The sequence below is a fragment of the Pongo abelii genome, chromosome 3 (assembly GCF_028885655.2).
Source record: "Pongo abelii isolate AG06213 chromosome 3, NHGRI_mPonAbe1-v2.0_pri, whole genome shotgun sequence".
NCBI classification, from domain to species: Eukaryota; Metazoa; Chordata; class Mammalia; order Primates; family Hominidae; genus Pongo; species Pongo abelii.
Genome location: NC_071988.2, coordinates 130488308 through 130501638, shown reverse-complemented (window position 1 = coordinate 130501638; position 13331 = coordinate 130488308). Strand labels below are relative to the sequence as shown.

The 13331-nt window shown below is 43.3% G+C and overlaps 1 pseudogene; it reads left to right on the top strand.

Annotated features, from left to right (window-relative positions):
* Positions 1-383: 383 nt before the first annotated feature.
* On the top strand, positions 384-1477 carry LOC100452195 (protein RCC2-like; annotated as a pseudogene).
* Positions 1478-13331: the final 11854 nt, after the last annotated feature.

The following is a 13331-nucleotide window of genomic DNA, read 5'->3' as shown; positions in this document are numbered from 1 at the left end:
AAAAGAGAGAGAAAAATAGTAATTTCCAAAGACAGGGATTTCTTACATTTTATTTTATTTTTGACCCATAATTTTGCATGCTTATGGGACACAGTGTGATCTTTAAATACATGTATACATTATGAAATTATCAAATCAGGGTAATTGGCTTACCTTTACCTCAAACATTTATCATTTCTTTGTAGTAAGAACATTCTAAACCTTCTCATTATTTTGAAATATTCAATATTGTCAAATATAGTCAAATATAGGACACTAGACCTTATTTCTTCAAACTTGCTGCAATCCTGTACCTGTTCACTAAACTCTCCTCATTTCCCCATCCTCCCTACCTACCCTACCCCATCCTGACTCACTGGTAACCACTGTTCTGCTCTATTTCTATGAGGTCAGCTTTTAAAAATTCCTCAAAGAAGGGGCAGCTGGGACATAGGGACACCAAGAGAGTGGAAGCCCCCAGACTCATTGAGGGTCTCAGCCACAAAGTGATCGTATCTGCAGCATGTGGGCAGAACCACACCTTGGCCTTGAGGGAAACCGGCTCTGTGTTTGCATTTGGGGAGAACAAGATGGGGCAGCTGGGCCTTGGCAACCAGACAGACACTGTCCACAGCCCCACGCAGATAATGTACAATGGCCAGCCAATTACCAAAATGACCTGTGGGGGCTGAATTCAGTATGGTAATAGACTGCAGAGGAAACCTCTGTTCCTTTGGGTGCCCTGAATATGATCAGCTGGGACACAACTCGGATGGGTAGTTCATTGCCTGGCCAAAGCAGATAGAATACGACTGCAAACTGGTGCCCCAGCAAGTGGCCATCTTCATCAAGAAGACCAAAAATTGACAGATGCCACCTGTACCAAACGTGGTTGTGCAAGACGTGGCCAGTGGCGCTAACCACACGCTGGTTCTGGACTCCCAGAAGCAAGTCGTCTTTGGGGCTCCGGTGGCTATGGCTGGTTGGGCCATGCAGAGCAGAAGGATGAGATGGTCCCCTGCCTGGTGAAGCTGTTTGACTTTTCTGGAAGTGGGGTGTCCCAGATCTATGCTGGTTACACCTGCTTCTTTGCCATCAGTGAAGTGGGTGGTCTGTTTTTCTGGGGGTCACCAACACCTCCCATGAATCTACCATGTACCCGAAAGCAGTACAGGACCTCTGTGGCTGGAGAATCCAGAGCCTTGCTTGTGGGAAGAGCAGCATCACTGTGGCCACCAGTGAGAGCACCATTAGCTGGGGCCCATTGCCGACCTTCAGGGAACAGGGCTACAGGGACCACAAGCCCAAGTCTTCCACTGCAGCCCAAGAGGTGAAGACTCTGGATAGCATTTTCTCAGAGCAGGTCGCCAAGGGCTACTCACACACCTTGGTGATAGTAAGAGACAAACGCTAGACCGAGAAAGAGAAGATCAAGAAACTGCCAGAATACAACCCCCCAACCCTCTGATGCTCCTGGAGACTCCTCCAACTCCACACTTCTCGCAGCAGCTGTCATTTCCATGAGCACTGGGACGTGAAGTCAAACTAGGAATTTAAAAAAGCAAAAGTTGCTGGGCACAGTGGCTCAGGCCTGTAATCCCAGCACTTTGGGAGGCTGAGGCAGGTGGATCACCTGAGGTCAGGAGTTCGAGACCAGCCTGGCCAACGTAATGAAACTCCGTCTCTACCAAAAATACAAAAAATTAACCAGGTATGGTGGCATGTGCCTGTTATCCCAGCTACTCAGGAGGCTGAGGCAAGAGAATCACTTGAACCCAGTAGGCAGAGGTTGCAGCGATCTGAGATTGCACCACTGCGCTCCAGCCTGGGTGACAAGAGCGAAACTCTGTCTCAAAAAAAAGCAAAAGTTGACCAAAGGTGCATTTTTGTTTAGGCTCCCTGAGGTTCCATTTTACAAGTGATCCAACATTAACTATCTTTTTTTGTGTATGCTTTCCAAAGTACGTTTTTTCCTCTTAATGTTGAATTAAAATATTTGCCCATAGTTGACTTACCATTCCTGCAAAACAGGCAGAAACTTTGAGCAATCTAGGTTTTTAAAAAAGTTTTTTCTTTCTTCCTCTCCTAAATACACTCCCCAAAACACTCCTTTGCAGTTATAATTAGCATCATGATCCAAGCGGATGCTACATGGAAGAGTAATCGCCATTTACTCAGAAAAAAATGTCCCTTACAGGAACCGGCAGCAGCTAGGCAAAGTCGGTCCCTGCTGGCCGGCCTCCATCCAAAATCACGCTCGCATGCTTCAGAAGCATCCGTGACACTCCTTTCCCGCTTTTTCTTGCACATCAGCCGAGGCCGGTGTTGGTTCTGTTTCTCCCCTTTGCTGCCAGAAGCCCACAGACTTCTGGCTGCGCCATTATAGAATCTGCCGTGTTCCTCCTGGTGGGGGTGTTGGGGATCTGTGTTTAGCCATTTATACCTACGTTAGCTGTAAAAGAAGTCCAAATGGAAACCAGGTGATGGTGGAACCATGGGGACTTGGGGGTGGGGCAGAGATGGGAACATTTGTATCAGTTGAGTCAGCTTCGTGGCTCCCTGTGGAGCCAGGGCTGAGCCTTGTCACCCGCACTTGCCAATTAGAGATTGATCAGCCAGCAGCCAAGTGCATTCTCCTGTCCTTGCAAGAAGGATCAGCCCTTTCCGTACCAGCCTTGTGCAAGATGTGCTTTGGTCTCCTTTTCTCTCCTGCCTGGATCCTGCCTCTCAAGGGCCGTCCTATTGCTGAGATTAGGGGTACCTTTCTGCTGACCCAGCTCCCTTTAGTCACGTTTGCTTGGCTCTGGTACCAAATAGTTGGGGTTACCGAAGAGTCTCCTTCCTCACATGTCAGCACGGATGCTGTGACTGCCAACCGCGACCCCGTCAAGTGCCCATGCCCGAGCTCGCTGCCCTGTGCACTGTGCTGAGTGACTAACAAGGTGCCTTTCCTGGATCCCTGCTCTCACCTGGACCCAAGACAGGCGACAGCTCTGGCTGGGACTCTTGGTTTCCAGAGGGTCTGGACTGGTTTGGGTGCTTTAAAATAGGTATTTAGTTCAGTGGTGCTTATGAGGGAGATGGGAATAGAACTTAAGTGTGAGACTTGGGTGGATGGTGGTTAAACATTGATCTCTTCAAGTTTTTAGTTTTTTTTTTTTTTTCTCTTTTGCTGTTGTTACCACTTATCACTGTCTCCATGTTAAAATGCCAAAAACTATCTAGTTGTTGTTGCTTTTTTCCCAAGTTTCCACCCCAGTCACTCCTTACCGTGTCCTGCTGGCGGAGGGTATGAAGCAGTGTCTGTCCCTGCAGTCCAAAGGCCCTGTGGGAGGAGATTGGCCTGCATCTCTCTAAGACTTAGTCTGACACCATGCTCATCTCTTGTTCTGTGTTCAATCAGTAGTCCAGGAGAGACCTTCTGCCACTTCAGAGCTTTGTTAAACTAACCTAATTTGTCCAAATCACCCCCAAACCACCATCTCTGATTCAATCTTACATGAGACAGCCTGATCCGTTTCTCTGGACAGGTGTCTTTCCTGGAACGCAGCCCAAGCACCTGTTGCTGCTCGCACCCTTCAGGTCTCTCCTTTGAGTCGTGGTCACCGAGAGGGTTGAGGAAGCAGCACCTGAGGTCCCAGCCGTTGCAGGAGCCGCCTTGGGCAGAACCAGGCTTAGATCTTCCGGTGGCCTCATGTAAACCCAACAGCCAGCCTCTTCTAGAACCCTTGACAGGGACTGGAGCAGGAAAAGGATCTTCGAAGTGAAGACTGCCACGTCCCACACCTCCTCTTGGCTTAGACTGAAAAATGAACTTCCTAATGGGTTAAATCCTTTAAAACAAGGAGTTGGGGGGAAGGACGTCATGCATTCTTAGAGAAAGGTACACAGTCGCCCAGCTGGGAACGTGCTTGGCACTGACCCTGCGGGCATCTGACTGGTCTTCCAGCTCAGGAAAAAGAATTTGAAAGAGGCCTAGAGTGAAGGGGAATCAAAGAGGAGGTTGTGATTTGGTCGAAGGATCCTGGTTTAGTGCTGTAATTATTTCATATGTATATATTTCTTGGAGTAAACATTTTAAATAATTTTTTTTTGAGACGTAGTCTCACTCTCTTGCCCAGGCTGTAGTGCAGTGGTGCAATCTCCACTCACTGCAACCTCCACCTGCCAGGTTCAAGTGATTCTCCTGCCTCAGCCTCTTGAGTAGCTGGGATTACAGGCTCCTGCAACCATGCCTGGCTAACTTTTGTATTTTTTAATAGAGACGGGGTTTCTCCATGTTGGCCAGGCTGGTCTCGGCTTCCCAAAGTGCTGGGATTACAGGCGTGAGCCACCATGCCCGCTTTCACGCATTTTTAAAATTATATTATTTCTTTTCTTGGTATTGAATTGTCTGAGTTTCTTATTTATTGTTTCTTTTGCTGTGCAGCTTTTCAGTTTTGTATAATCCTATTTGTCTATTTTTGCTTTTGTTGCCTGTAAGTTTGAGCTGTTATCCAAAAAAATCTTTGCCCAGAGCAATGTTATGAAGCATTTCCCCAGGGTTTGCTTCTAGTAGTTTCGTAGTTTCAGTACTTACATTTAAATCTTTTTTTTTTTTTTTTTTTTTTTTTGAGATAGGGTCACAAAACCTAGGCTGGAGTGCAATGGCGTGAACATGGTTCACTGAAGCCTCAATCTCTAGGGCTCAAGCAATCCTCCCAACTCAGCCTCCCGAGTAGCTGGAACTACAGGCACGTGCCACCATACCTGGCTAATTTCTTTAAATTTTTTGTAGAGAAGGGGTCTTGCTGTATTACTCAGGCTGGTGTTGAACTCCTGGCCTCAAGCAGTCTTCCCACCAAAGCCTCCCAAACTGCTGGGATTACAAGGGTGAGCCACCATGCTTGGCCTACATTTATATTTAATCCATTTTGAGTTGACTTTTGTATATGCTGAGAAATAGAGTTCTCTTCAATAAACGGTGGTAGGAAAATTGGATATTCACATGCACCATTTATTGAAGAGACTGCCTTTATTGAAGAGACTGACTTTATTGTCGAGACTACCACCATTTATTGAAAAGACTGCCTTTTCCCCAATGTATGTTTGTGATGTCTTCATTGGAAATCAGTTGGCTATAAGTGTATGAATTTATTTCTTTGTCCTCTATTCTGTTCCACTGGTGATGTGTCTACTTTTATACCAATACCATGCTGTTTTGGTTATTACTATAGCTTTGTAGTACATTTTGAAGTCAGTTTTAAAAACAAAGATAGTTTTTTAAATTTATGTATTTATGTTTGTTTGTTTGTTTGTTTTTTGAGACAGAGTCTCACTTTCTTGCCTAGGCTGGAGTGCAGTGGTGTGATCTTGGCTCACTAAAACCTCTGCCTCCTGGGTTCTAGTCGTTCTCCTGCCTCAGGCTCCTGAGTAGCTGGGACTACAGGCCTGCACCACCACACCCAGCTAATTTTTATATTTTTAGTAGAGGTGGGGTTTCACCATATTGGCCAGGCTGGTCTCGAACTCCTGACCTCAAGTGATCTGCCCGCCTCGGCCTCCCAAAGTGCTGGGATTACAAGCATAAGCCACTGTGCTCTTGCTTGTAAACTGTCAAAGACAGTTTTTAAATTACAAAAATGCCAATGTGTAAACCCAGTTAGATTCCACAGCCCACTCATGTAGCATTTACTCCCTAGAGAGTAATATATAAAAATGTATTTTTCTTCTCCAAGATTTCTCACATATGTTAGTTTTTTAATGCCAAAGAAAAGATTACATAAAAAATAAAAACAATGCAAAAGAGTGTATAATTTTAGTATTTTTACACTATTTAATAATCCCATTAAATGTTAATTTTTAAATGAAGTTATATTATAACTTTGTTTCATGAAGTTATAATTTCATTGTAAATTAAAAACCCTTACATTGGCAGTACCATGCAATGAACTAAAAAAGTTATCTCTCTGAATATTTAGAGTCTCATTAATAATTAACAAGAGCACTGGGTTTACTATTAGTGAGTAACTGGTTTACAAAAAGGATCAAGACACGTTCATGTAAAATCAAATAGTGTATTCAATGCATGGAGAAAATGGAGTGGGCTTTAATCCTGCATCAATGAAAACGTCCAATCCCTCATTTGATTCAAGATTTTTAAATTACTTCTTCTTCTAATGATGACATTGAAAAATCTCTGTAATTCGTCTATTTTTCTTTAACTTTATCCCTATCCTTTCTGCATTAACGGCAAATCTCACAGTGAGAAAAATTATAATTTAAGTTTGAGTTTTTAAAGGGTTGTCTACCTCATTCACATCTGACTTCCCATACACTATGCCTAATTGATAAAATTTATTTCAATCTAGTGCAGAATTCTGAGGGATAAAGGTATTTTTATGCACATATCACCGATAGAGGGCAGACCCCGAATGCCAAGGAAAGTTATGTATCCTTCAATGCCCTTGAGCCCAGTTTCCTTATAAGCTCACACATAATAAAGAATTGCAGCTGCAAGTCTTTCCACTTATGTCAGTGACCCCAAATCTAATGCACTTATTTGAAATATATTTTCTCTACACATACATCTTATCTTTCAAATAATTTTCTGTTTTTAAGAAAATGTATCAAAGAGCAAGTAAATAAGCAAACAAAATGTTTCTACAAGTCCCAGATCCAAATAATGCAAGAAATAGAGTAAGACTTCACATATAAAACTAGCAGGCTTTTCCCATAAATCCAAGGAAAGATGTGTATTAATAAAATCCAAAGGCCGGGCGCGGTGTCTCATGCCTGTAATCCCAGCACTTTGGGAGGCCAAGGTGGGCGGATCACCTGAGGTCAGGAGTTCAAGACCAGGCTGGCCAACAAGGTGAAACCCCATCTCACTAAAAACACAAAAATTAGCCATCTGTGGTGGCGCATGCCTGTAGTCCCAGCTACTTGAGAGGCTGAGGCAGGAGAATCGCTTGAACCCGGGGGATGGAGCTTTCAGAAAGCGGAGATCACGCCACTGCACTCCAGCCTGGACGACAGAGCGAGACTCCATCTCAAAAACAAAACAAAACAAAAATCCAGAAATCTAGGTGCTAACTATGTAAAGATTTATATTTCAATTAAAATAATAAACTCTAAACAAATGTATTACCCCAGGAGACTCAACTAATGAAAACTGGCTTTAATGAAAACAGCCTTTGCAGGAGCCACCTGGGCAGAGCTGGGCTTAGATCTTCCAGTGGGCTCATCTAAGGGACTTGCCTGAGTGTTAATGAATTCTTAACTTTTAAAATTTAAATTTAAAAATTTAATTAAAATGTAAAATTAAATGAATTTTTTAGGTTCTTTTTAAAAATAGTAATATATCTTATAAAGTCACGTTTGTCAAATTGAGAGCAAGTTCTAAAAATTCAACTAATATAAAATTATTGGCCAGGCGTGGTGGCTCATGTCTGTAATCCCAGCACTTTGGGAGGCCGAGTTGAGCAGATCACCTGAGGCTGGGAGTTCTAGACCAGCCTGACCAACATGGAGAAACCCTGTCTCTATTAAAAATACAAAATTAGCCAGGCATTGTGGTGCATGCCTGTAATCCCAGCTACTTAAGAGGCTGAGGCAGGAGAATCACTTGAACCTGGGAGGCAGAGGTTGTTGTGAGTCAAGATTGTGCCATTGCACTCCAGCCTGGGCAACAAGAGCAAAATTCTGTATCAAAAAAACAAAATTATTTCATTATATTCTAAAGGTGAAATTTGTTTAATATTTTTCTCCTTCTATCTTTCTCAACCTATCTCTCCTACCCTCACACTTTAAGTCAAAAACACTTTAGCACACAGCATATACAAAGCACCAGAATAAGATTAAGCATTCCTATCTTAATTCTTATCTTAATTTTGCCGAGCACCATACCCGGCAGGTGGCTTATACCTGTAATCCCAGCACTTTGGGAGGCCGAGGTGGGCGGATTACCTGAGGTCAGGAGTTCGAGACCAGCCTGGCCAACATGGTGAAACCCCATTCTATTAAAAATACAAAAATTAGCCGGCAGTGGTGGTGCATGCCTGTAGTCCCAGCTACTTGGAAGGCTGAGGCAGAAGAATTGCTTGAACCCAGGAGGTGGAGGTTGCAGTGAGCCGAGATTGCACCACTGCACCCCAGCCTGGGCAAGAGAATGAGACTCTGTCTCAAAAAAAAAAAAAAAAGAAAAAGAAAAAGAAAAAAGAAAACAAGGTTTCTGCCTTCAAGGTATGTGCAACCTATATGGCAATATAAAATCAACACATTGGAATGTTCCAGTAGCATAAAATAAATTCTATATTAGTGGCACAAAGAAAGTGTTATGGGGAAAACTGAAAAGAAACATTAAATAGTTCTTGAACTAATGGTTCTGAAAGTGAAGAAAAAATGCTTGTATATTATCTACCTGGTTTTTAAGCCCTGAATCAGGGTTTTCTTAGTGAGTAATTACATTCCAACTAGGGTTTAACAGAGGTTCAGTTACAATTGAAAATGAATTTGTTTCTGCACAAATTCATTTTCAATGGTAGATTTTAACTATAGAATAAATGGTAGATTTTACTATTTTTCAGTGGTAGATCTTTAATACATAAAAATCTTTTGGCCAGGTATGGTGGCTCATGCCTGTAATCCCAGCACTTCAGGAGGCTGAGGTGGGCGGATAACCTGAGGCCGGGAGTTCAAGACTAGCCTGACCAACATGGAGAAACCCTGTCTCTACTAAAAATACAAAAAAAAAAAAAAAAATTAGCCTGACGTGGTGGCGCATGCCTGTAATGCCAGCTACTTGAGAGGCTAAGGCAGGAGAATCGCTTGAACCTGGGAGGCGGAGGTTACAATGAGCTGAGATCATGCCATTGCACTCCAGCCTGGGCAACAAGAGTGAAACTCCATCTCAAAAATACGTACATACATACCTACATACATACATACATACACACACACACACATATCTTTTATGTATCACCAATGGACAGGCAGAGCAGTGACCTGTCTGGGAGTGGACTGGAGTCCTAGGGCTGTCCCCTGAAACCAGTGGTGGCTTTGGGCCATGGTCACCCTCAAAATGAGAGGAATTCAAAAGGAGGGGTTCCCAGAAAATGGTGTACCTAATAGTTCTGCTGGAACACATAGGACAATCCGTTATTTTTATTCCATGACAGAATGTAGTTAAGACTATGGAAAACAGCTTGTGATTTCTCCTTCAACCTCTGCTAATCACTAAGTGTGTTTACTGAGGTACAAAATAAGAAAGTAGTTCAAGGATCAAGAAAAAAGTACATTTGGAAATAAAGGAGAGTGTATTTTCATTTATTTTTGAGCATGAAAGAATCTGTAGAGCCAGGTACAGTGGCTCATGCCTGTAATCCCAGCACTTTGGGAGACCAAGGCAGGAGGGTCACTTGAGCCCAGGAGTTGAAACCTGCCTGGGCAACAAAGTGAGACCCCTATCTCTACAGAAAAAATCGTAAAAATTAGCCAGGTGTTGTGGCATGCACCTGTAGTCCCAGCTACTCAGGAGGCTGAGGTGGGAGGATCACTTGAGCCCAGAGATCGAGGCTGCAGTGAGCTATGATCATGCCACTACACTCCAGCCTGGGCAACAAAGTGAGACCTTGTCTCAAATAAAAATTTCAAAATTTACAAATGATCTATAAATATAATGCCTATATGCCCCCTCTACTCTCTCCAAAGTTATCCAAAAAGCACATGGTTAGTGTAACTCCACATAATAATCTCCCAAAAACTCTATCTTCCTTCTTCAAGTTATATATCATGGCAAATAATTAGCAACATTTGACTAACATACATTTTATAATCTTTCTTCTATATAATAGCTTGCCCAAATACTGCCACCACTGTAAATGGAAAAGAACCATATGCCTAGGATCTTCAGCATTATGAGGACTAAAAGAACTAAAAACACGCTCCAGGTAAGCCTTGAGGTCACACCTACTAATAAAATAAGTGCACTTACTACTGTTACCATTATTATCAACATATCACACAATAGCTTATCTTTTGCACATTCCCCAACTTAAAAATCATTTCATGTAAAATGTCATCTGAATCTTACCCAATCTATAAAAACAAGCTCAGGAAAGTGAATTGCCTTGCTGCCAATTCCCCATAGGAAGTGAGGAATAGGGACTAGAATCCAAGCTTCCTGGCTCCAGCTCCAGGCAGAAGGAGTTTCAGATGTCTCATGAGACCTCTCAAGAAAGCTAAAGCTGTCAATAATGAGTTACTATTAGGAGGCTGAGAACCGTTTTAATTCAAGATTACAGCAAAGTGCAGGGTGATGCACATTCAGGGATAAGGAATAAAATCAACCACTAGGCCTACACACGTCCTGGTAATTCAGCACTACTAGATTTATTATCTTCCTGAAACTGGAGGTGGGAAACTGGTTTGGGTCAGAAATAATTCACTAAAATAGCCTAGCACATTAACAATAAGAACCAACATATTTACCATTCGTCAGGACTATTAATTTATTTACCCTCCTTCCCTGCAGAGCCAGCTACCCTATTTTACCCAAGGAAACCAAAAAAGAGAAAAACTAAGTGATTTGACCAAGGCCACACAAGTAAGCTCAGAGTCAGGACTTGAACCCAAACCCTCTAACTCTAAAGTCTGAACTCTCACACCAAGCTGTTCTATATCTCAGCAGAGCTCCTCACAATCAGAACACTAAATAGTTCTGCTCCGCCATGACAAAGGGCGAGCAGGAAAGCTTCTTTCTTTTTCCAAAACTCCCTTTTAAAAAACTCTTTGCCAGGCACGGTGGCTCATGCCTGTAATCCCAGCACTTTGGGAGGTCGAGGCAGGTGGATCACCTGAGGCCAGGAGTTCGAGGCCAACCTGGCCAAAGTGGCAAGACCCCGTCTCTACTAAAAATGCAGAAATTAGCAGGGCAATGTGGCGTACACCTGTAATCCCAGCTACTCAGGAGGCTGAGGCAGGAGAATCACTTGAACCCAGGAGGTGGAGGTTCCAATGAGCCAAGATTGTGCCATTGCACTCCTGCCTGGGTGACAGAGTGAGGCTCTGTCTCAAAAACAAACAAACAAACAAGCAAACAAACAAACAAACTAAAAACCTCTTTATTTAACCCAGTACTTTGGGAGATCAAGGTGGGAGGACCGCTTGAGCCTGGGAGATTGAGACCAGCCTGGACAACATGGTAAAACCCTGTCTCTACAAAAATTACCTGGGCGTGGTGGCATGCGCCTGTAGTCCCAGCTACTTGGGAGGCTGAGGTGGAAGGATTGCTTCAGCCTGGGAGGTCGAGGCTGCAGTGAGCCAAGATTGCACAACTACACTCCAGCCTGGGTGAAATAGTGAGACTCTGACTCCAAAAAAAAAAAAAAATCCTCTTTATTTAGTATGACATTCAAAATCCTGGCATTCGAGTGTATGCCTCAAATACCACGGAAAGATGCTATCAACCTGAAGCAGTACGAGGAAAACAGAACGAAGTGCGAGGAAAACTGAGTAGCATGAAAAGGCAGAGTGTGCTGTCCACAGGGAGAGGATGCACACGGGCAGGTCGAAGATTCTGCATTAGAGGACAAATGACAAAGAGATTATTGAAGTGCAAAGAAAAACACGGAGTATATCTCTTAGAACTCACAGTACCTTTTTTTCCAAATAAAATATATGTATGTATCAACATTTTTTTTTTTTGAGACGGAGTCTCACTCTGTCGCCCAGGCTGGAGTGCAGTGGCGCCATCTCAGCTCACCGCAAGCTCTGCCTCCCGGGTTCACGCCATTCTCCTGCCTCAGCCTCCCGAGTAGCTGGGACCACAGGCGCCCGCCACCACACCCAGCTAATTTTTTTGTATTTTTAGTAGAGACAGGGTTTCACCGTGTCAGCCAGGATGGTCTGACCTCGTGATCTGCCCGCCTCGGCCTCCCAAAGTGCTGGGATTACAGACGTGAGCCACCGCGCCCCGCCTCAACATTTTAAACTTCTTTGGTCAGAAGTCTTTATTTTTAAAAAGTGCAGAACTTAAGCTTCTATGAACCTTCATAACTAACATAAGTGATCGGTTGAGTCTCTTTTAGTTAATTCTTCTGGGAAATAGAGGTATGGGTAGCATGGGAATTCACAGCTCTTATATTTCGATAAAATGAAAGTGCAAAAATCATTAATCAATGTCTTACCAAACCAGACATTTTACATAAATAATAATAACAATAATAACTGCCACTTATTAAGCACTTGCTGTAATACCAGACATGATTGAAACTGCCTTTGCAAAGATTATGATAATGGGAAAAGTCTAGCATGGCTGACTCCATCTTGCTTCTAGCCCCACAAGCTGGCTGTCATCACTCATTCCTGGCAATAGGGCAAACTAACCATAGGAAGAATTTAGTTTATAGTATAACTTTGAACCTAACACTAACCTTCTCCTTTCTCAGGAACTGAAACCACCTTTGTAAAACTAATGAAAGCCCCCAAGGGTTTATGGGAGGGGCCTGAGTTCTGCTAAAATGTAGGCATAGCATGCCTTGCTATAATCCTTTACTGTGCTGGAGGTCACAAGATCTGAGACTTCCCCAATTGCTCCTATAGATAACATCATTACTGTAGAACCTAAGATTGATATTTTGAGATGCTTTTTCAGACTCTTGCCTTCTGGCTACTGACCGACTCCACCCAAACCTATGACTCAGGACTCCACCCAGAGGAGTACTCCGTGTTTTTCCACACCCCTATGATTGCATCCCCAACCAAACAACAGCACCCATTCCCTAATGTCCCCATGTCCACCAAACTATTCCTGAAAAATCCTAACCTCTGAGCCTTCATGGAAGTGAATTTGAATAATAAATCCCATCTTCCTATTCAGCTGCCTTGCAATAATTAAATTATTTCTCTACTGCAATAATGTGTCTCAGTGAATTGGGTTTATCTGTGCAGTGGGCAAGAAGAACTTGTCTGGCAATTACACTAAAATGCTTTACTATATTATCTCATTTGACACTCCCAACAACATGGAAGCTAGATGCACTGATTTGCCCCATTTTCTTTTTTTCTTTCTTTTTTTTCTTGTTTTGAGACACAGTCTCACTCTGTTGCCCAGACTGAAGTGCAGTGATGTGCTCTCTGCTCACTGCAACCTCCACCTCCCAGGTTCGAGTGATTCTCCTGCCTCAGCCTCCCAAAGTGGCTGGGATTACCGGCGTAGGCCACCACACTGGCTAATTTTTATATTTTTAGTAGACACGGGATTTCTCTACCATGTTGGCCAGGCTGGTCTCAAACTCCTGACCTCAAGTAATTGGCCCACCTTGGCTTCCCAAAGTGCTAGGATTACAGGCGTGAGCCACCATGCCCAGCTG